General features: G+C 49.7%; 1 protein-coding gene across 1 annotated transcript in view; it reads right to left on the minus strand.

Moving 5' to 3' along the window:
* LOC142585378 (calcium-activated chloride channel regulator 2-like) overlaps positions 1-21750 on the minus strand; it is a 551695-nt gene that overhangs the window by 529084 nt on the left and 861 nt on the right. Inside the window, exon 2 of the mRNA XM_075696100.1 lies at positions 21579-21731. The gene's annotated coding sequence lies outside the window, so the exon portion shown is untranslated. The remainder of the gene's footprint in view (positions 1-21578; positions 21732-21750) is intronic.

A 21750-nucleotide genomic window follows, 5' to 3' on the forward strand; every position in this document is an offset into this window, starting at 1 on the left:
GAAGGTTACTTAAAACAGAGACTTTGAACGCTTATTCTGCTTAGACCCTTACTAGGCAATGGACCTCGTGATTGCTTTCGGTGGCTGCCACTTCATTTTCATTCGTTAAATTCTGAAAATTCTAGGCGTGTGCGTTTATCAAGTGCGGTTGTTTTCTATCGCGTTCTAATTTAGGTTGCGCGCCTCATTTTTCGTTGCAGTGACACAGAGAGCGCGGTTCGTAGCTTTAAAGGAACGTTAAGAAGAAAGCTTAAGCGTGGCTGTTTCAGTAAATTATGCTTCTACAATACTGGCAAGCCAGAAGAAAACCAAAAGAATGAGAGCGGTGGCGACGCCGCCTTGAAGTTCCCGCGCCATCTCGTCGCGGCGTCATGGATTTTGATATCGTCTGCTCCGGGCTAGTTAATTTTCTTTTATCGGCAAACAAGGACTACATATTGCATGGTAAGTGTGCTATAGACTGATGCCAGCAAGTATGGAGAACTGTTGCTGGGCTACAGCGGCCCATACGGGATAAATACACCGAAATCCACTACGTCACACTGACGCGCCAGCGCTTGTGGTTCTGTCCAAAATTGAGAGAGAGAGAGAGAGAGAGAGAGAGAGAGAGAGAGAGAGAGAGAGAGAGAGAGAGATTGGAAGAAAGACTGTTTGCTTTCCTGGTGACCTCTTATCACGATTAACGAAAACTGAGTTTTGAAAGACTGCTATGACAGTATAAACTAATGTAGTGTTACCCTTTAATGTCCTAGTCTTCATATACGAGTTTCTTGTCATCTCTGTTGTAGATTCTGCCAGTAGTATATATACATAAACCCCACCTGAATTGAAACATTATACTGAGCTTGCACAAACCGAACAGTCCAAAGCCACGCATACATCATGTTCGCCTTACTCGCTTCTCGCTTTCACGAGCTTCGCGCTCGCTATTTTGCCGTCGCGGACGCAACTAAACCGACATGGCCGCGGGGCTGTCGTTTTCACGTCGCTGCCTATCAATTTACGCGCTACCAAGAGTACACACGCCGGTGGAAAGCCAGGTGGCGCACAAGCTGCGAAAGGTGCGCATGGGGAGAGAGAGAGAGAGAGAGGGAGAGAGATGTATTTCTTATATACCAGAGAGAGAAAGAGAGAGAGAGTTGGTGTATCAGAAATACATCTCTCTCTCCTCTCTCTCTCTCTCCGCCGTATACGCTCCTCGCATTCGAATCACCGTGTTCTCCTTTCGTCTCGTCTTTCGCCGGCAGCTGCACACGGGCCGCACTCTCACATCGGCACCAGAACGTCCGTTGCGTGCTCGCCGAGCACGCAGGCAGGCACACACACACACACACACACACGCTCGCGCACGAGACAACCCCGGCCGCGGTGTATCGGCCGCAGCAGCTGCGCGCGCCCGGCTAGGTCTCCATCGCGCGGTCACGAACCGTTCCCAGCTGAGCTTCGAGCAGTCTGCTGCCACCCGGTGCTTTACTTTGTCTTGTTTGTTCTCTGCGCTGCCAAATGAGCCCGCGCTTGAAACGAGGCGCCAGACTCGCTTTCGGACGATACCTGATCGACGGCTACGCCCCCCCTCCTCCCCGCCCCTGCCCCCCCCCCACCGTCATGCGAGAGTTGGTCGCGCGGGAATGCGCCGTTGCGAACACCATGTACGCCCGCGAGCCTTGCTTTTGCACGTCGATCGCCCCCGTCTTAGTTAACATGTTATTCGTAAATTTTTATCGTAACCAGCAGCAATGATATTACGCTTGCAATGCTCCTTACACGTTCACCGCACGTCTATCGGTGATGGTCCTTATTAATTTCTCTTTTTTTTTTTTTTGGCGTGGTGCTTTTCTCACCTTCCTATATTGGTGCACAATCGTAGCACCCCGTGTTTCACAAAGCACCTGTCTGTAACACCTGGTTCCCGTGCTCACAAAGAAAAAAAGCACCATAGTTCGCACCTTACTGCTCCGTTACATTCCTTTCGTTTCTGGCGCGGCTATTTTCCATTAACTACAGTGCGTCTGCACTGGGTGGATTGATCATTTAACTAAACTACATATAATAGGCTTCCTTTTCGCTCTTTCGTCTCTCTTTGTAACTGCACTCTGCAGATGCTCAGCCTTCCGATGGTCAATCTTTTTATTCCAGGTCGTTTAAGCACTCTGCAGTGTCTCGGAGAAGACAAATGCGGCAGCCTCAAAGACAGTGCGACGCCATAACCAGGAAGCGCGCTGTAAATAAATTTTTAAAAAATGAGTGATACTATAGAGAAAATATTGCCGCCACTGCCGAGCTGCGCGCTGCAGCTCTACAAGCAAGTTGAACTGCCAGACATTTCAAAACGGGGTGCACACATTGTGCAGGTTCTCTATGGCTAACGTCGTCGACACGAAAAAAATAAAATAATAAAGAGAGAACAAAGAAAACTGAGGAACACCGCGTTGAACTCTACCAAACAGGCACCGTACTCAAAAGCGCGGCTCAGAGCGTGTCTTAGAGCAGAAAAGAGACCGCAGAATTGGAATGAAAAAAATAAAAAATAAAAGGAAGGGCCGTGCCGACATGACGTACATCGAACGGCGACGGTGCACAAACAGCTATAGTGCGGCGTTCGATACGGTGTGTACTACCATACGAGCGCTCGCAACGCGTACGCGCAGCGACCGTTGGTGATCGCGTGAGCGTTCGGAACGGGCGTGTCCCCGGAGGAACACACGATCATGCATGCGTGCCGTCAGAGGCCGCCTTTGCCTTCGCCCTCCCTTTTGTTCCTTTCAAAGTCCTTTCCCGTTTGTTCCCTATTCTGCAAGCACGTTGTTTTTTACCCATTCTTTCCGGCTGAGGGGTATTTTAGGCGCCCGTCTATTGATTATTTAGATGTTGGCGCGGGAGGCGGAGCCTTCGTCAAAAAAAAAAAAAAAAAAACACGTGCATAGAAGCGGAGTCAGTCGGAATAAAAAAAAAAGGCAGAAATAGGATTCGAGAAAGTTCCAGAAAGCAGTGCTTTAGAAATCAAAGCGCGAACCACATGGAGCGCCAATCAGGCGCATTTGCGGCGCGGCGTCGTCCGGCGTCAGCGCGTCCGGTTTACGCCACGCTTGTAGCACCGCTGCCATACTGAGGCCGCCGAGGTGTCAGAATTCGTCCACGTCAAGACTGAACACCTTCTTTCTCTTTTAGACTAAAGTGTTTCCACTACGCATAATAAAATTGTCGCGCCGACGTTGGGTGACGCGACGCCGAAAGTGCGTCGCAAGTACGCTCCATGTGGTTGACGCTTTAAGCGCGAGACCGAAGTTCGTGATTGCACGTGCAATTTGAAGTGGGGCTTTTCGTGCCACCAAGCGGATCGAACTGCCAACAAGATTCCAACGGGTTTCAATAGCCGGAGCAACCAATCGTCGTGACGCGTCTTTAAACGGATCAGATGGTTCCGCGAACTTGTGACGCGCATGTGTTTCCCACATAAAGCTCCAAACACGTGCGCGTAAAACAGACATAGGGCCTGTCCTACGATTATGGTGCGGTATACTACACATATATACAGCAAGCTAACATCAGGGTTCGCCAGATGTGCCAACCATTTGAGCACCTTTTTTTTTTCCCGAAACATCGTTCAATAAATCGGGTGCTTTCGCCACGCTATAGCTGACCTCTTTCGTTCGTTAACGATGAATTACTTAGTTTTCTTTCAGTGATTAGCGCGTATATTCTGCCGACTTACTGAAGCTATGTGTCAGCGAAAATTTCCGGCATTTTAGAGATTCGTTGTATTGTCACTTCATTCTAACGCATTTTATCTCTCTCTCTCTCTCTCTCTCTCTCTCTCTCTCTCTCTCTCTCTCTCTCTCTCTCTCTCTCTCTCTCTCTCTCTCTCTCTCTCTCTCTCTCTCTCTCTCTCTCCGCCTTTAACAGGAACGTATCCATGGGCCTAGATCCACTGACTACCTATTCCCGTACACATACTGCAGAAAAAAAAAAAAGAAAAAACTTTCTGGCAAGAAGAAACCGCGTCAGCAGTGCGCTAAAACTTCCTTTCTAGCTCTTGCTACCACACAACAGCAAAATTCTGCCAAGGTGCCATTAGGCAAGCCGACGAGAAAGCGAAGCGATTTGCAGACGTTGCAGGTGCTCGACGTTGCATATGCAACTCTGAAATAAACATTTCAGCAAAAGCCACGGACGTAGCCTGAGTAGTAGCGGAGAGTTTGAAGATAGCAATTGGGGATATGCAAATAAATAAACGGGTCCCCGCATTTGTCGATATCGACGTTTTGGTGGCGCCGGCGCCTCTGATGCCGACGTGCGATTACCGGCATAAGTTGCAGTACTCTACTTCTTTCTTAATTCCTAGTTTTTTAAGGAGCAATCAATGCCGTCACTGCATGCATGATGAAGGCTGCATTTAGTAATCTCCTTATGGGCCACATGTATCCAAGAAGTAATAAGATATCGATTTTTGTTCTAAAATTTCATAGCTCCGACGCGGGTGCTTCATTAGAATACTTCATTCAACAGCGCAAGCTAGAACTGATCATAATACGAACTCAATCGCAGCACATTAACAAACTCCTAGTTTTTTCCACTAAACTACGACCGGTGTGTGTGTATATTATATATATATATATATATATATATATATATATATACACAACTCGCCCTTGTTTGGCAAACTTCGAGAGTGCATTCTTAGTAATGAGTTCTGGGGAAACCAACCTAATGGGACGAAGTGAAGCGTCCGTGAAAAATGGCAGCATGTCATTTCGAGAGCGAATCCCCTCCCTGCGTGTTGTCATTACACAAAATTAATAACGAAAGCGAATGTCGAAGAAAACGGAAACAAACAACAATATCGGTCGCACTTGGCTTGTGGAAAGAAAGAAAAAAAAGAGAAAGAAAAGACATTGCCACATTAGAGAGAAAAGTTTCTTTTCGCACACATTACGCGGGCAGGGATGACGCGATTAGTTCGACGACACGTGGATGACCCCCGTGTGCTAGGGCACCTTGAACTGCGCGGACTAAGGAGAGCAAAAAAAAAAAAAAAAAGGAAGAGCAGCGCTAGCTTTAGCGACCGGTGGCTGCCACTGAGAACGCCATACCTGTGGTGTTGCAACGAGAGAAACGCTCTCTTCGGTACTTAATTCAGAAGTTCTTCGGGACAAGAGCTACATGTTGTCCTGTAATACATAGGGTTCGAGAAAATCAAACGGGGATTAAGCAACGCCGCCGCCGCCGCCGCCGAGGAGAACGATCTCTCGAAGAAAGTGAAACGACAACAAGGGCGAAAATTGAGAAATAAGCAGCCGCGGTTTATTTCACGATTCGCGCACTGCCATTCAAACTCTGAGTCTGCGAAACTACGCGAAAGCGACCACGCGCGGTGGAGTGAGCGCTTGCGTTTCGCTGACCATGGTAACGAGAGCTGTGGCGCGAATGTTAAAAGTAGTTAAAAGTGGTTAAAAGTGTTAAAATCTTAAAGGCGGCGCGAATATGGCGGATGCCCTTGCACGAGCCGTTGCCCGGGACAGTGTAAAATAATATTCGTCCTTAAAAGTGAAAAAAAAAAATGGTGTAAATGTGTCTATAACGCACACCTTTAGGGTGTCGGTTATATAAAGCACACCCTTAAGGGTGTGAGTAATTATAGACGCAGTTATACCCTTTCTCACTTTTTATTTGCACTTTGTACAAATATTTGTATTTGTACTTTTATTTCACTTTTTTATTTGTAAATTATTATGCAGTGCTCTCGAGCTTCGATCGCGACCTATTTGAATCGACCTTGGAATGACCAGGACGGTATAACGACAGCATATCACGCGTGCATTGCTAACTGTGGTCAAAGTCAAAGTGGAGTTTACTTACATCGCCAAATATTAACGATGCGCGTAGTGAACACAATCACTTTAGGGACGTCCGAGCCCCCCTGTACAAGGCATACGGCGAAAACACACAGTGTAAATGACATGGTATACGGTTCTGGCTATTTAACACTATACTATTCTGGCTATTTTACACTGTAACGCTACTCGTACGCTCGCGAGAAGGGACATTCGCGTCGGCGCAGTTCAACGCGTTCATCTTGGCGTTTTTGTAGAACGGACACGCGCAACGGGGGAATCGAACTCGAGACCTTGGTCCTCTTAGCAGACTGAAAGCCGTAACTACACTCGGCCGCTGCCCGCAGTTCTTCAGAAAGCAGCAACATATCGTGCGGTACCGTGGAAGCTAGCATTCCCATACATTGATACGCGGCCATATCTGTTGTCGCGTCATTTAGCGACGCCCTGCCCAACTTACGATAGCGCCGCTTCAATGCCACCGTTCAACCGGAGAACTGCGCACCGTTTCCTAACGAGCCGTATAATAGAGGTCGCAGCTATACGGTTGTCGTTTGGGATATAGGCAGAGCCGTTCCTTGGGGCTCTTCCAAATCTTGTTTTTGTTTTCGTCCACGTACCGTGTTTTACCCGGAAACATCGCCGACAGTCCGCGTATGCAATCAGGCATTTTTTTTTTTTTTTTTTGACAAGAGGAAACCGCACAGCGAGGGTGGGTTCGGATCGGGACACGCCCCCTCGAGCCAAGCGATGAGAAAGCTAGCTGCTCCCAAGGCCACAGCACCGGGAAGAGAAGCGCCGCAGCGAAAAAAACACACACACACGGAGATGATGGCCGCGAGCGATGCCAAGCAGCGCGGCCAGCGCACAATGCCTGGCGACCACCCAATGCCTGCATTCTTTAACGGGCGCTTCTCGCGGCGGCGGCCTCGGCACGTCCTGCGGTGTCAACGCGTTACGCCAGACAGGTCCGCGGTCGGTGCATTAGCGTGCGGAAGAGCACGGATAGCGGCGGCAGCGGCGCTCAGCACGGAGAGGGCGGTAAAGGAAACACGGCGCCGCGCATCAGTTGAAGACGAAAAAACACAAACGACTTGAGCAGCGGCAGCAGAAACAGCATTGCACTGCTGCTGCTGCTACGGTTGTCCTTGTGCGATTTGGCTGTGCGGCGCGTGAGCCCCGGCGATGAGCTCGAAAGGAAGCCGCGGATGCATTCTGGGCGCTCGGCGGCGCGCCCCGTGTTGTGTGTGTGTGGCAGAACCCGTTAAACGTCACAGAGAGGGAAAGGGGGAGAGCGCGCGGAACGATGATTGCTGGGGAGAATGGCGTTCCCCCACTCCGACGGCCCTGTCCGCCGATCACCCGTCGAACCTTGCGGAGCGCAGGCAAATAGTTTTGAGCGCCGTATTTTATTGTTTCTTTTTCTTCTTTCGTTGGTTGTACAAGCTGTTCGAAATGTTGCAATACCTTGTAGCGAACGCTAGAGGAGAACCGTTATTTCTCTGGAAGCCGCTACAAGCGTTAACGTTGGAAACACCAGCTTAAGCCAAAGAGTGTATAAGATACTGATGTCGGCGACGGAGTTAGCTAACCGCATCATACGAAGGCTCAAGACACCTGACTCCTATGACAATGGTTGAACACATACACGGAGTTGTTTGAGTACAGAAACGTAAATGGTACAGATATGTGGAACTACTACGGCGTTAATCTCCTCCGTAGGAGGGTCCTGTCGTGGGAGTGTCCCAATAGGAGTGTACTGTTAAAATTCTTTTTGTCTTTCACAGAGTGACAGAGAATTAGACACCTCCGCAAAGAGTGCGTTTGAAACTCAGCTCCAGGCCGATGAAATGAAAATGTTGCCATCCACCCAAAAGCAGCACGAAGTTACTAAAGATGCGCTTACTAAACCCTTTACAAAAGCAAGGATATATATATATATATATATATATATATATATATATATATATATATATATATATATATATATATATATATATATATAGTGAGAGAGAGAGGGGGAGGGAGGGAAGCGTCGCAATTGAAAAACTACTCAGCCACCACCCGGATTTTTACGAGCCTTTGCTCAACTGCGAAGCCCTTCTATTTTTTTTTTTTTACATTCGTGCAGCTTTCCAATAGATAGCAACTTCTTTTCGCAAGGCTGCGTCCACCTTGATTGTTACCGCGAAACTTGTTTGCTACGTTGTCTTGGGATCGCACTGGAGAGTACATGTTCAGGGATGTGCAGACGACGCCCTTATTCCGTGGGACAAGTGCTACCGCTAGCTGGATGTCTGTGGCATGACGACACCCAGTCGTATGGCTTCCGCTGCGGTACACTCCAGTACCATGTAGGCCCACACACTTCTGAACAGAACACACGAACCTCATGATGATGATGATGATGATGATGATGATGAGCGTTATTATTTATTGACATCCACTTTGAAATGGGGCAGTGAGAAATAGTCACGTAGCCTGCCTGATTTAATCAGCTACACTGTTAACTGTTAACACTGTTAATTCAGTGTGTGTGACTGATGTGCTGTTAATTTAAGTGTTCATCACTACATTATACATCATAATCATCACCCAGCACCTGGAGTAGCATGTCAGGGGCGAACAGCCATGCTAACAGCTCCAGCATATTATGAAAACCTCTCTCTCTCTCTCTCTCTTTGAGCTACGTGATCGACGCCTGTCGGCGGTTACTGGGTTCGCGGTGACATTTTTAAGCGCATGCCCCCACCCCCCTCCCCCCACTCAGAGGTGCGAAACTGAGCACGCTGCACTGCCCGCGAGCGGTGAGCCGCTCGCGCCGCTCTACATAACAGTGAACGCGACTGTATCATGCTACAGAGTATATGCACCGTGCTACACCATGCACCGTGCTACAGAGTATATACGCACGGATTCGATAACGCTCTGACAGAGAGAAAGAGACACGGTCTCCACGTGCTTAGGGCACATTCTCCGAGGACCCTAATCACGCAGCAGAACAGACAGGCGAGCCAAAAAGACACGAGCGGCACGTTTCGTGACATATACAAAGCAAACGCGCGCACCATGCAGTGTTCTGCGCCAACGACAAGTGAGAGAATCGCTCTCCTCTTTTTTTTTTTTTCGCATCCTTCTGTGGACGGCAGAGGCACGAATACTCCCCCTTCCACCTCCTCCTTCGCCATCACTCAACAACCATCCCAAGAGGAAGGAACCGACACGTACGCGAATTGTAAATAAAGAAAAAAAAAGAAAGAACGAAAGGGGGAGAAGAAAAGAAAAGAAAGACAGGGCCCTCTTTCTTGCTTGCCTGCCGGCGCCGCGCTGATCATTATCAAAGAGGCGGACCAAATCATGACGCTGTTCGTTCACGCTTTTGTGCCGTTTCCCTGGGGCTCCCTCACCCTCCTCTCCCGCTCGTTCCCTTTCTTTGTGTGTTTGATACAAGCGCCGCGCTCCCACGCGCGCTCCCGACGCCAGAAGCGCACGGGAGCAAGAGCACGCGCCATACCCCAAGCGCGCCAGCGTCCCCAGCGCTCTTCACACGACGACGTCGAGGCAGTGAGCACGGACGATACTTATTTCGGGCACCCGTTTCGCCGCGCCCACCCGTATCTGGGTGTGTGTGTGTGCGCGCGCGTGAGTGTGAGGAACGGGTCGTTAGTACTTCTTTTTCCTCTTTACACAACGGTACATAGCAAAGGGGGTAAGCGAGAATAGGAAGAAGAGGTAAAGAAAACTCGCGACTAACGGTACGCAGATCGAGAGAGAGAGAGGGGGGGGGGGTGTATTTGAACACGGCTACAGTATAAAGTCGAGCACGGCTGCGGATGCTTCTCGCACGCTTTGCCCGCACGACTCGCACTCACGCGGCGTCGACGTTCGTTCGAGACGACGCGAGAACGGGTCAAGAGCGACTTGACGTGTGCCGAACGTGCCCCCGTTTTAACGATATAGGCTCGCATACATGCATAACTACGATATTGTAAAAAAAAAAAAAAGAAAGCGCAGGCTCGACTCGAAGAAGGCACAGTGCGGGCTATATACGTATTCGGAAGCGGCGAAATTTTATTGGCGGCGCCTTTATTCAGATGAGACAGGCTCAGAAGAAAAAAAGGAAAGCGGGAGGGGGAGGGGGGGGGCACGCACGCGTGTTTTCGTGGACGCCAGCATTTCATTCTGCACACTAGACAAGTGAGCGAAGGTATTCGATGAATCCGAATAATCGATCGCCCCCCCCGTTGGGTGGTTGTTTTCGTAGCGTCGTATCGAAGTGGTTGATTCCTCGATCTGAAGAAGCAACCGCATCGGACAGCCGCGAACACGCGGTGGTGAATTCGGTGCTTGTGGCACTCTGATGCTGAGCACGAGGTCGCGGGTTCGATACCCAGCCACAACGGCTGCATTGTGATGAGGACAGACGGCAAAATCGAAGCCAACTGCGTGCGGCAGTCGCATCCGCGCTCTTCCTGTGTGTCCAAGCAGTGATGGAAGAAAACACGTACGCACTTCTACAGCCACACACCAAGGGTATTGCGCGTTCTTCTGACAAAAAAAGGGACAGAGGGGGAGGAGGGTTATTCTGCAAGTGTCCGCCTAGTAGACATGTTCATTTCATGTGCTGCTGGAGAGCTAATTGGCCGGGGGCGCCTGTCTCTCTGGTGCGTACCCTAGCCCAGCCAATCAGAAGTTCAGCAGCAGACCAAATGGACATGTCCACTAGGCGGACGCTGACAGAACACACACAACCCCCTTACCGAGGAAATTACCCTGCTAATGCTTAAAAGGAAACAGTTGAAACAGACTCCTTTCAGTTAACCCTGACGACACTTCACTCCATACAGTCGAGCCCAAATTGAGCGCGGTAGAGGCACGAACTGCGGCCTACATCGTCCTTGGGATTAGAAATTTACAATGAAACGTAGCACAGAAACGCAGGGACCGCTGGTCACACCATGAGAAAAGCAAATTTATAGGTCCTCGCAATACCTGAAGTGTGTTGATATCCGTGGACAGCATAATACGATATATTTCTCGGGAGCGCTCTCTCTCGCCCACACAAAGAAAGAGAGAGAGAGTACAAAAAGAAAAGACTACAAGAGGGCACTCTTGAATTACAGTGACTAAGGGATCTTCAAGTGCAGCGGTTCAGCCAGCGATAGCGTTAAAAAGCCCGCGTCGCAGAAAATCACGAGTCGAGCGTCGGACGTCGCGTCGGCAAAAAGAATTTCGCCCCAAATTCCGAATCGCGCATACCCAACCAATCCTCTACCACCAAAGTTTGCTCACACCTTGTCTTTCATATTTTACAAAGTTATTCCTCGGAATATTGACAACGGCAGCCCACATGCAATGAAAAAAAAAAAAAACACCGACAGCGCATGTGCTTTATGTTAGCTCTTTCCAGATTGAAATATCAAAAGCGTGGAACAATAACAGGAGATCGATCCACGCAAGAGGCCGCGTTTCTACCAGAAAACTCGCCTTCGCGCATAGCGTTCGCGGCCAGCGTTTCCCGGTAGACGTTACTGTTACATGAGCTGCAGTCGCCGGGAAGCATGAAAAGCAGTAAGGGGTTTTTGAACGCTATCGCGTTCCACTCTTAGAGGCGAAGCTTAAGCGTCCTCCAATTTTTCGTACTGGAGACTCTACACATAAAGTCCATTTCTACACACGCACCGCAGCGACATCTAGCCACGTTACGCGCAGGCAGGCAGGTAAACGGCGTCCCTGTGGATCTAGCAGCAAAGGTGGGAGGGAGAGAGAGAGAGAGAGGTACCCGTCGGAGGCAAAGGGGGCGTTATCCAACGCTCCAGATATAAACCGAACGTGCACGACGCGCGAGCGGGAGGCGAGTGAGGGGAAGGGCTCGAGCCGAACGTTCGTCACGCTTTTGAACCGGCCTGCTGCGCTGGCCTGCTGCGCGTGCCTTTCATACCGATATTGCGTTTTTTTTTTTTTTTTTCTTGTCGTCCCAGCGTCGTTTTCCCGCGTCCGCTCAGCGGCCTTCCCGCGAGCTGCCTGCCACCTCTGCGTCAGTGGCAGCCTCGGCAGCGTGGATGACTACTACTATACTGCAGGGGGCGCGAGGCGACGGTAGCGGAGTTACGCGGCCTAGCGGAACGTCGCCGTGCGACCCCCGCACACGCACGCACGTCGCAGCACTGTGCAGTATACGAGGCACCAGTGGCTCGCCTCTGCTTTCTTTTTCTGCCTTAGTTTTCTCGCTTCCGAAGGTTTCTTTGTAACGCTTCTCTTTATTCCGCGACTCGCTTGACGAGGCAAGAGGACAGCAACCCTCCCACAGTGTCGCTGCAGATGCGCGGCAGTTAGCGGTACGACAGTGGAGTTGACAGCGGCGGCGTAGGAGTGCGATGGTGTGGTGAGAACCAGAACATTTTTGTTTTTGTTTTGCTGCTGCGAAAAAGTGGGAGAGGGGTGCGAGGCGAATGGGGGGCCGAAATGCGTGGTGCCGCTCGAAAAAGTAGTCGTTTTAACGAAAGAGAGAGAGAGAGAGAGAGAGAGAGAGAGAGAGAGAGAGAGAGAGAGAGAGAGAGAGAGAGAGAGAGAGAGAGAGAGAGAGAGAGAGAGAGAGAGAGAGAGAGAGAGAGGGCAACGTTATTTTAGATGCGGCTCTTTTAGGACCAGGATACGATTACTATATTTTTTGAGGCCGAACCGCTCTGTCACACCACCCACGCGCTTTCACGATCGAGGTGCGGAGCTGCTAATTTTTAAGGCACGCCAGTATTTCTCGAGCGTGGGACGATCGGAAAGTGCTGTCGTCGCAGAATGACGCTGTCAGACTATACCGACGCGAGCATTTTGGCAGCTGGAACGTGTGAGCAAAAAAAAAAAAAAAGAAAAAGAAAAAGAACGCGACGTTGCTGCGGAAATGCATTACAAGAACTCGCACAAATGTTCGGCAAATAACGCAGACTGACAATGACGGGAAACAAAAAGAAAGTTGGTAAAACAAAACAGCATTTTCCCGCTGTGTTTTTAGATCTCATCTCGCGAAATCACTCGCTATTATGTGACCCTTTTGAAATTAAAGAACGTAAGCTGGCTTTCTCGCAATACACAAATTATATGCGGTCAGTACTGCTAAAATTGAGACGTCTAAGCAGCACCTCCGCAGTTCTTGTCCTCCTCTGTTCAAGGTGATGTAGAAGAAGAAAGCACGAAGGACAGCGTAATGCGCCAGTTGTATAGAATTCGCATCAACTACGCCTGCGGGTCCGCTCCATTTCGGGCAATTGTGCGTTGCGGAGAAGCGTCCTCGCAATCAGTAGGGTCGTTTCTAGTGCGCCGTTTTGGCCACGCTTTTCCCGTCTCCCGAGTGCCGAGCATTACAAAGAAGACCAACCTACCACTAGAAAAAAAGAAAACATCAAATTACCGGGTTTAATCTCAAAAGCAGCGCATGCTTAATGAAGAACACCGTGTCTTCAAAGAGCTCCGGATTTATTTCGACGACCTGAGCTTCTGTATCGCGCGCCTCACGCTAGCGCGTTACTGCATTTCGCCGCCATCGGAATACGGTCGCCGCTGCAAGGGATCGAACCCGCGACCTCGTGTTCCTCAGCAGAACGCCACACCCACTTACCATCTCCGCGCCGCCGCGTGCTCAACCTACGATCGCTCCCAAACGAAGCGAATCATTCTCTCAGGCCGCGAGATGGTTTCGAAGTTGGCAGCGCGTTAAACAATCCTGCAGCCCTTCCGGCACGTCAACGGCCGTCGCGTTTCGGAAACGGCGCGACGGTTCGGCCATCGACGCCGCAGCGACACGAGAGAGAGGCAGTCGATTAGAGGCGTAGCGCCGCCGACAAGCTCGAAGGAAGGAACAACGGCGATTTCCGGGTATAGGCCTCAGTGGACGCGACGCAGTCGAGTTTTCACTGGCTCTCATTCATCATTTTATACCCGGCTTCCTTGTAAAGCACCCTGGGCCGCGGGATAATGCGACCAGCGTAGCTAATGCACGGTTCAACAAGCATAGCGGCGATTAACCGAATAACAACGAGTGGCAGACAAGAGAGCCTCCTTGCTTTTTTCTTGTTCTTTAGTTTCCTTTTCTTCTCTCTTTCGCGTTCCCAAAGTGGAACCGTTACAGCTCGACCGGGGCATCAGCGACCGCCAAGCTTTAGCTCGACGTGGAAGTTCTTTTAGCTCCCGTTCTTTCTTGTTTTGTTTTTTTATCTGGAGCTCCAAACGGGGCGATCAAAGGCGGATGAAAAATGGTCCTCCCGCAGGCCCGCGGGTATAGCTCGCCAGTCACGCCCGCGCGGCAATCAAGAGAAAAGCGCCAAGCCGTGCGACTGACTCATCGAGTCGTTAACGCAATCAGCGTTTCGACTTGACGCTCGTGAACACTGCCCGGACTCGGCGGCAGCGACAACACATGTGTAGCGCCTCGCGCCGGTATTGTACACTCCGCCTCGGCAAGTCCGTGCAGTGTGGCGGAGGCTAGCAGCTAGCATCACCTACACAGTCGGTAACCATGTTTTTCCTTTTGCGGCGAAGCTGTTAGCCTAGAGTTGGTCGGCGATTTTTTCGTGGCGTGCTCACCCCAAAAACAAACGGCAGCTGGAGTAGGGCTCCGCGTTCGAGTTCCCGCGTACAGCAGAATTACGTTTTCTCGTGTATTCGAATTACGATCCGACGCTACCACGTCTGTAGGTTGCGTGTAAGTCGTACTTTACGGATTTTTCTGACACGCTTTACTTTGAAAAAAACTCGATTAGTTCAATAACGCACTTGCGCCACGCGGAGGGCCCAAAAACAAGCGGCAGCTGGAAAGCTGCGAGTTCCCGCGTAACGGAATTACGTTTTCTCGTATATTCGAATAACAAACCGAAGATATCATGTGCGCAGCTCGTGTGTAAGTCGTGCTTTACGCATTTTCTGACGGAATTTACTATTAAAAACTCGTTTAGTTCAATAATGCACTTGCGCTTGGCGGAGGGCCTGCAGAACAATGAGGCTGCACACGGCAGTTCCACACACGTGCGGCCGCGCGCGACCTACATCGATAGTGGTAGTAATAATATTTGGGGTTTTACGTGCCAAAACCACTTTCTGATTATGAGGCACGCCGTAGTGGAGGACTCCGGAACTTTTGACCACCTGGGGCTCTTTAACGTGCACCTAAATCTAAGCACACGGGTGTTTTCGCATTTTGCCCCCATCGAAATGCGGCCGCCGTGGCCGGGATTCGATCCCGCGACCTCGTGCTTAGCAGCCCAACACCATAGCCACTGAGCAACCACGGCGGGTTCGATAGTGGTAGTCGCGCTCGAGAAACGTCGTCTAACGTCGGTTGTGGCCGGCTAACGTCGGCAACAGCTTCGATGTGCATCCTCTTTCACAGGGTGAAATTGAGGCTTTTTTTTTCTTTTAATTTCTGGGGTTTTACGTGCCAAAAGCACGATGTGATTATGAGGGACTTCGTATAGTGAGGGACTCAGGATTAATTCTGACCACCTGGGGTTTTTTTTAACGCGCACCCAGTGCAGAATGCGCGCGCACTTTTTTTTTTTTTTTTTTGCATTTCGCCTTCATCGGAAAGCGGCCGCCGCAGCCGGGATTCGATCCCGCGCCCTCGAGCTTAGCAGTGCAACGCTAGAGCCACTATTCATTATGCAAAATAGAAGTGAGGCGTGCAGACAGGACACAAGAGTAGAGAAGTGGACAACACGAACGCCGACTATCAACTGGATAGTCGGCGTTCGTGTTGTCCACTTCTCTACTCTTGTGTCCTGTCTGCACGCCTCACTTCTATTTTGCATAATGAATACTTACCAACTAGCTCAGCTTTCTGTCGTTCTAAGCTAGAGCCACCACGGCGGGTAGTTCGCAACTTAATGTCGGCTGCGTGTTCTAGAGAATGGGGCAGGAGAGCTCGCCCGATGTACGCCTGCTAATCCTTCCGCGAAACTTCCGTGCAGTCGACGTCGCGCGCATGGTGTGCAAATAGAGGGGGACAGTGGCGCAGACCATTCTTTTGGTTCTCTTTTCCAACTGGCTGACGCGACCTGCAACCTTTACTGCACTGCACCGAATTGGTTGAGACGGGGTACACTAAACGCTGGGCAGCGAGTGCTAAACGTAGAGCTGGCTGCGTGTTCCAGAAAATTAAGGCAGGTGAAGAGCTCGTCGCGTAGCTGTCGCCACACTGCACGCAAGTGGCGAGATGGAGCACTGCGTTCGAGGCGGGGCGTGAAAGAGGTTGCGCCAAAGAGATGCTCACGCTGTAGTCGAGGTAAACGGATGGCGAGACTTTTCTGGCGAAATCTCGCCCGGTGGTGGTAAATAAATCTGTTTCCGACAGCTCGTCTGTCAATGTCGACAAATGCTCCCCCCGCCTCCCCTCAACAATTCCTTCTTTCTTTCGTTTCTAGAGTTGTGTGCGTCGTTCCCTGCGCTCAACTGATCTTATTTGCCGCTTACCCATCAAACATTTCCAACAGCCATTAAAGGAATCTCGCTCTGGCTTTCACAATCTCGCCTGCGATGTCTTCGGCGCAACGGGAGCGCTGGCAGGGACGGTGACCGAAGCACGAACATCCGTCGCCAATGTTCCTCGGTGACTAATATACCTCTTCCCAAATAAATGTCTTTTGAGCCACCATTCAATTTAGTCGAGCTCTTTTCATTTCGCAGCTGGCCGCCTTATTATTTTTTTTTCCTTTTTCGCTTACTACCGTGGCGAGTCCTTCGCCTTCTGACTGATGCAGTCAAGACGCCGAGATCATTTTTCTAGCGAAGCAAGCAGAGAACGGCACCCGCCGAAGCAACCGTAACGAAGTTGCTGGTCTCAGCGCAGCTTATTCACAACTGCACGACTCCGATGTACACAGAAAAAAAAAAAAAAAGATATCGCGCTCATATGCCACTGTTGCAAATCAACACCTGTGTCGTCTGCTATAGTCAAACTGCTGTGTCTCGTCTGCAGATCTGTCTTCTTGTACTCCGCAAATTATACGCGCGTTTGCAAAGGTTATAAACGCACCTATGGGTGAGGGGTTTTTGTGTTTGCAAAGGTCACAAAAGCTCCTGTAGGGTTAGGCGTTTGTGTATTTTCATTTTCCCACTTTCTCAAGAACGCGATACTCGAACGCGAATTCGTAAGTGGAGGCAGAAAGAAGTGTAAGTACATGCGTTGCCAATCGTTTTCGTCTTCCCGATCGTGGCAGTTTGCATATTGTCCAAAACCTCGAGATAGATCAATAACCGGCCAGTTGGTGGGGGGGGGGGCGAGGGGGGGGGACCTTGGGCGCTTGTACGTACGTAGCACACTTATGAGCAGACGCATCGATCCCTTTCTAGTGTAGTTGGGTAACTAGGGCTCGATACGCATATATAGGCACAGCGAAACGTTTGCATATGTATGCGCGTAACAGCGTTTATCGACATCCAGGAACCATTCGACCAAACGACATGCCCTGGAACACTTTTTATCCTTCTTTCTTTTCCCGACGATAGTACGCAGATAAAGGTCAGCTCAGATTCATCGTGATGTTCGGACATTCAGGTACGCGTCGCGTCCAATCGGACGTGATTGTGCACACGATGATTGAACGACTTAGTTCTATCTAACCTCGATAACGACACTTTCTCTCTCATCATTGCTCCTTCTTGCCTATAATAGAACGCACCGGATTGGGCTTGCCATTGCTTTATGGCGCGCGTTGCTTAACTTTTTTTTTTGCCTTCTTCAACAATGCTTGGCGCTGAAAAATACTTTCACCAGTTACCGGATCCCCGGATTTTAAATTTCACGCGGCTTTATGAAAGATAAGTCCAAGAATTTTATTCATATTCTAATATATATATATATACACATTCTACACGAACAGAATCACGTGTACCAACAGTGTTGAGTCGCCAGAAACTATATTTTTCATTGCGACTGATGAGTTATAACTGTTCTCGATATTCTTTTTTTAATTATACGCTTGATCGCAACCGTGTCTATTAAATAATCGTGGTGCGGCCTTGGAAACAACTCGAATCAAATGTGTCGGACAAAGTTATTGTGGCGTAGTTTTTCGGAAAGAAAAATTAAAAGCGCGGTAGTTTCATAGTTTTTTTTAAATTTTCTAGAGGCTTCCTAGAAAATAAAAACTTTGCAGCTACCGCTGCATAGTTCTGCGGGCTCCATGCGGTTTCGTCGTGCTCGTCTCTATTTCTTTCTATCTCCTCCCTCGGCTCTCTTTCTATCCCCTCTCACCCTTCCCCTCGTGCAGGGTAGCCAACCGGAACTGCCTCTGCTTAACCTCCCTGCCTTTCTGTGCGACTCCTGTGGGTGCGAGGAGACCATCGAGCACCTATTGTGTACCTGCCCTCGCTACGATGTCCAACGCCTCTCTCTGCGGGCAACTTTACGCCGACTGGACTCGAGACCGTTCACCGAGTCAAAGATACTCGGACCGTGGCCACACCCGTCACTGGCTCGAAAAGCGATTCGTGCACTAGTGCGGTACTTGAAGTGCACGGGCTTAACAGACCGTTTATAGTGTCCTTGTGTATGGTGTCCCTCCCACACGTACTCAGTACTTACTCTCTCCCTTTCTTCCTCTTTCTATTCCCCTTTCCCCATCCCCAGTGTAGGGTAGCAAACCGGATGCTGTTATGGTTGACCTCCCTGCATTTCCTACCCTTGTTTTCTCTCTCTCTCTCTTTTCTCCCCCTCTACCGGCTTCCTCTCCATGTAGAACGACGACAAGACGAATCCGAAACAATGAGGCGGATGTTCATATATAGAGCAACACAAATTAACTTCACCGCTTATCCAAAGCAAACGGGCAATTACGCCTGTATTCAACTTACAGTGTCTAAGTTGAACGTTATTGTACATTAATATTTGTACATACGCCTAATGCTCACACATAGAGACGAGGCGCAATTGACTAGAAGGAGAAACGTGGAAAAGAAACAACCAGCGGCTTTGCCCATTCCCTACGACGATAGACTGCAGTATTCAATGGTGACGGTCGTTCCTTGCTTGCTGTCGTCGGTCCCGAAGAGCGTTACAAGGCGGCGCGCGAATTCCACGCCCCCGGGACCGCTCTCTCTCTGGGTAACAGAGGTGGTGGCGCCTATTCCGCGCATATCTTTACCTTTCAACAGACAGGGATCTCGAAGGCCATGCTCTCGCTCTCCGCACGTGCCGAAAGCGATTGCAGATGCGGAAACGTGTCATACACGCCATGTTTTTGGCCATCACCCCCATTGCTGCAGACTCGAGGTTATAGCCTGGCGCGCCTGGCATGCATTTGTTATTACCGAGAGCGTTACCGATCGTAATGAACATCAGTCGAATTTCTGGCGCATCTGCGACGTGTGATCCTGCGTAGAAGAGGCGCTTACGAGTGTACACACTGAATTCTCTGCTACGAATAATGAGCCGCCCGGTAGACTTACCGCAAAGGCTGTTCGATTGTGCGTCGTGCAAGGAGGGACACGTGTAATAAACAACAGAGACGCGTGGTTACAGCTGCAGCTACCGCGCTGTCCGTGCGTGACTTTCTTTTTTTTTTTTTTTGAAATCTTACTTTACTGTCGGTACCTCAAAGAACGCTATGATTGGCCTTCACGTGTCATATAAGCGTTCACAGTCTGCACCAAACGCAACCACCCCTCGTAATCGCGTTCATTTCTCGTTCTCTTTAATGCCACAGTTGCCGCCGTCTCGCTCCTTTTTTCATGGCCGGAAGCGTACAGCGCAAACCGCACTTGCGTGCGAGCGACAAAAACAGCATCGTGCTTTCCGGTATTTAATTTACTTTAAACGTGAAACAGCTGCGAACACTTCTTTGTGCGCTTGTTCGTGCGCGTGTGACAGTTGTCGACATTTTATTCTTGTCTTTTTTTTTTTACTGTCGCTCGAATAACGAATTTGGGATTTCGGGCCAGACGGCATCTGTCGTAGCCTACCATTCCATTTTCCTACATTTAAAATAAAGGAAAAAAGGACTTTCAAAAATAAATCTATTACGAAGGAACGAAAAAAGAACGGCTAAGTAAATGCCCGCAGAACGTTTTACATTCATATGTGCTTTGGAGCATCGACAGTTCTTTTTTTATGTATATTTAAACGACAAAGAGGGGGAGCGGACATGAGGGAGACAGAAAGACAGAGATAAGGAAACATTTTTAAAAGAGACGGAATGTACTGTTTCGAAAATGTGTTTCGCTGTCAAGATTTGCGAGCCATGGGTGACCAAATTCAAGATACATTTTTTTCCCCTTCTCTTTAAGGCGGCGAACAGCTGGCATTGCGCGAACGCATAACACGAACTGATTTTTTTTTTTTTCATCGAGCAAGGAAATGTACGTACGAGCCCAGCGCGAGGGCTATAGCGGCTGCACAGCTGCATTTAACGGCAAGTGCAGAGTGGTTCGATCGCGCTGCGCTTAATAGCTTCTACACTGCGCGCCTGTTAAACAGGTATCACTGCTAGATATAAAAGTAAACGCTCGGAGCGTGCAACAGATCTCCAAGAAATTGTGAGCGCACAGGTCGAAAACGGCAACGCGATCTACGAGAGGGGTGCGAACGACAGAGCTAGGGCAAGCACTACCGATGAAGCCTAGCATACTCTAAAGCGCATCCAGCGTGATTCCGCGAAAAAAAATAAAAGAAACGAGGAATTGACGGCTTCTGTATGGGCGCCATTTGCAGACATGTTTTCAAACGAAGCCTTTCGCTTCGCCGTCGCTCCGGACGTTATTTACGCCTCCTTCCTTCCAGTAGGCAGGCTTTCGTGCTATACACTCCAAACATGCGGGCAGTCAATGAGTAGTTGTTGCGCAGGGGGCAAAGCTAACGCTGTATTCACCTGATCGACTGGTTTCGCAGCGCACTTCTACGGTGAACAACGCTGAACGCGCTTTGAACCGCCTCGTTCTATATCATGTTTTTTTTTGTTGTTGTTATCCACGTTTAGGTTTTGTCTGCGTACGTAAGGCGACCCCGATCGTTGCCGATGAACGCGGCGTGTATACACGTCGAAAGCTAACTGACGGAGATTTACCCGTCGAAGATGCACGAAAGGCAAGCAATGAACGACGCCAGTAGCGGCGAACTCCCCGAATTCTTTTTTTTCTTCTTCTTCTTCTTGTTCTAACCAGGAGTTCTTTGACGTCGAGTTAAATCCAAGTTAGCTCGTCTTGGTAATCCCTTGTATAAACACAAACGACGGTGCAGAGTCAGCTAGCGGCAAAATGCTTCGCATGGCATCGATTCTCATAGTGCGAGTGATTTGCACATTATTAAAAAAAATCTTTACCGCAACAATATTTGATCGTTAGGGGTTTAATGTTCAAAAAGCAAAGCAAGGATTAAAGACGAGTTAGTGGACGGCTGCGCGTTAATTTTGGTTTCTCGGCGCACGATCGAAGCTGAGGAGGGGAGAGGACACGAGCATTTTATTTTATTTTTCCTTTTTCATCCCGCGCTCAATCGAAACGTGGGCTCGCCGTACTCGGGGATCGAACCCACGACACGGTACCCAGCAGCAGAACACCGCTGCCACCGATCAGCCGGTAGCGCACAGCGCGTATCTCTGCGGAGATCTACATGAGTTGTAGAACAGAAGCAATGTGACGACTCAGAACGCATGAGGAAAAGACAGGCTGGAGACAAAAAGAGAGAGAGAAAAAAAAAGAAGAAGAAAGGTCGGCTGCCAGAGGCTACTCAGAGCGTTCCCGAAGAGAAGTCAAGCGTTACGGTACCTCTTTTTTTCCTCCGTGTGCGTAGAATTCCGTGGCGTTCGCTTGTCACTCGGACGTGGGGGCGACACGGTATCCTATTTTCCTTTCCGGGACCTCCGAGAGTGGGTCGACGACGACGACTGAGTATGGGAGACACGGGCTGTGTTCACACCCCTGCACCAAACAACGCGCG

This window comes from Dermacentor variabilis, chromosome 6, assembly GCF_050947875.1.
Source record: "Dermacentor variabilis isolate Ectoservices chromosome 6, ASM5094787v1, whole genome shotgun sequence".
NCBI lineage: Eukaryota > Metazoa > Arthropoda > Arachnida > Ixodida > Ixodidae > Dermacentor > Dermacentor variabilis.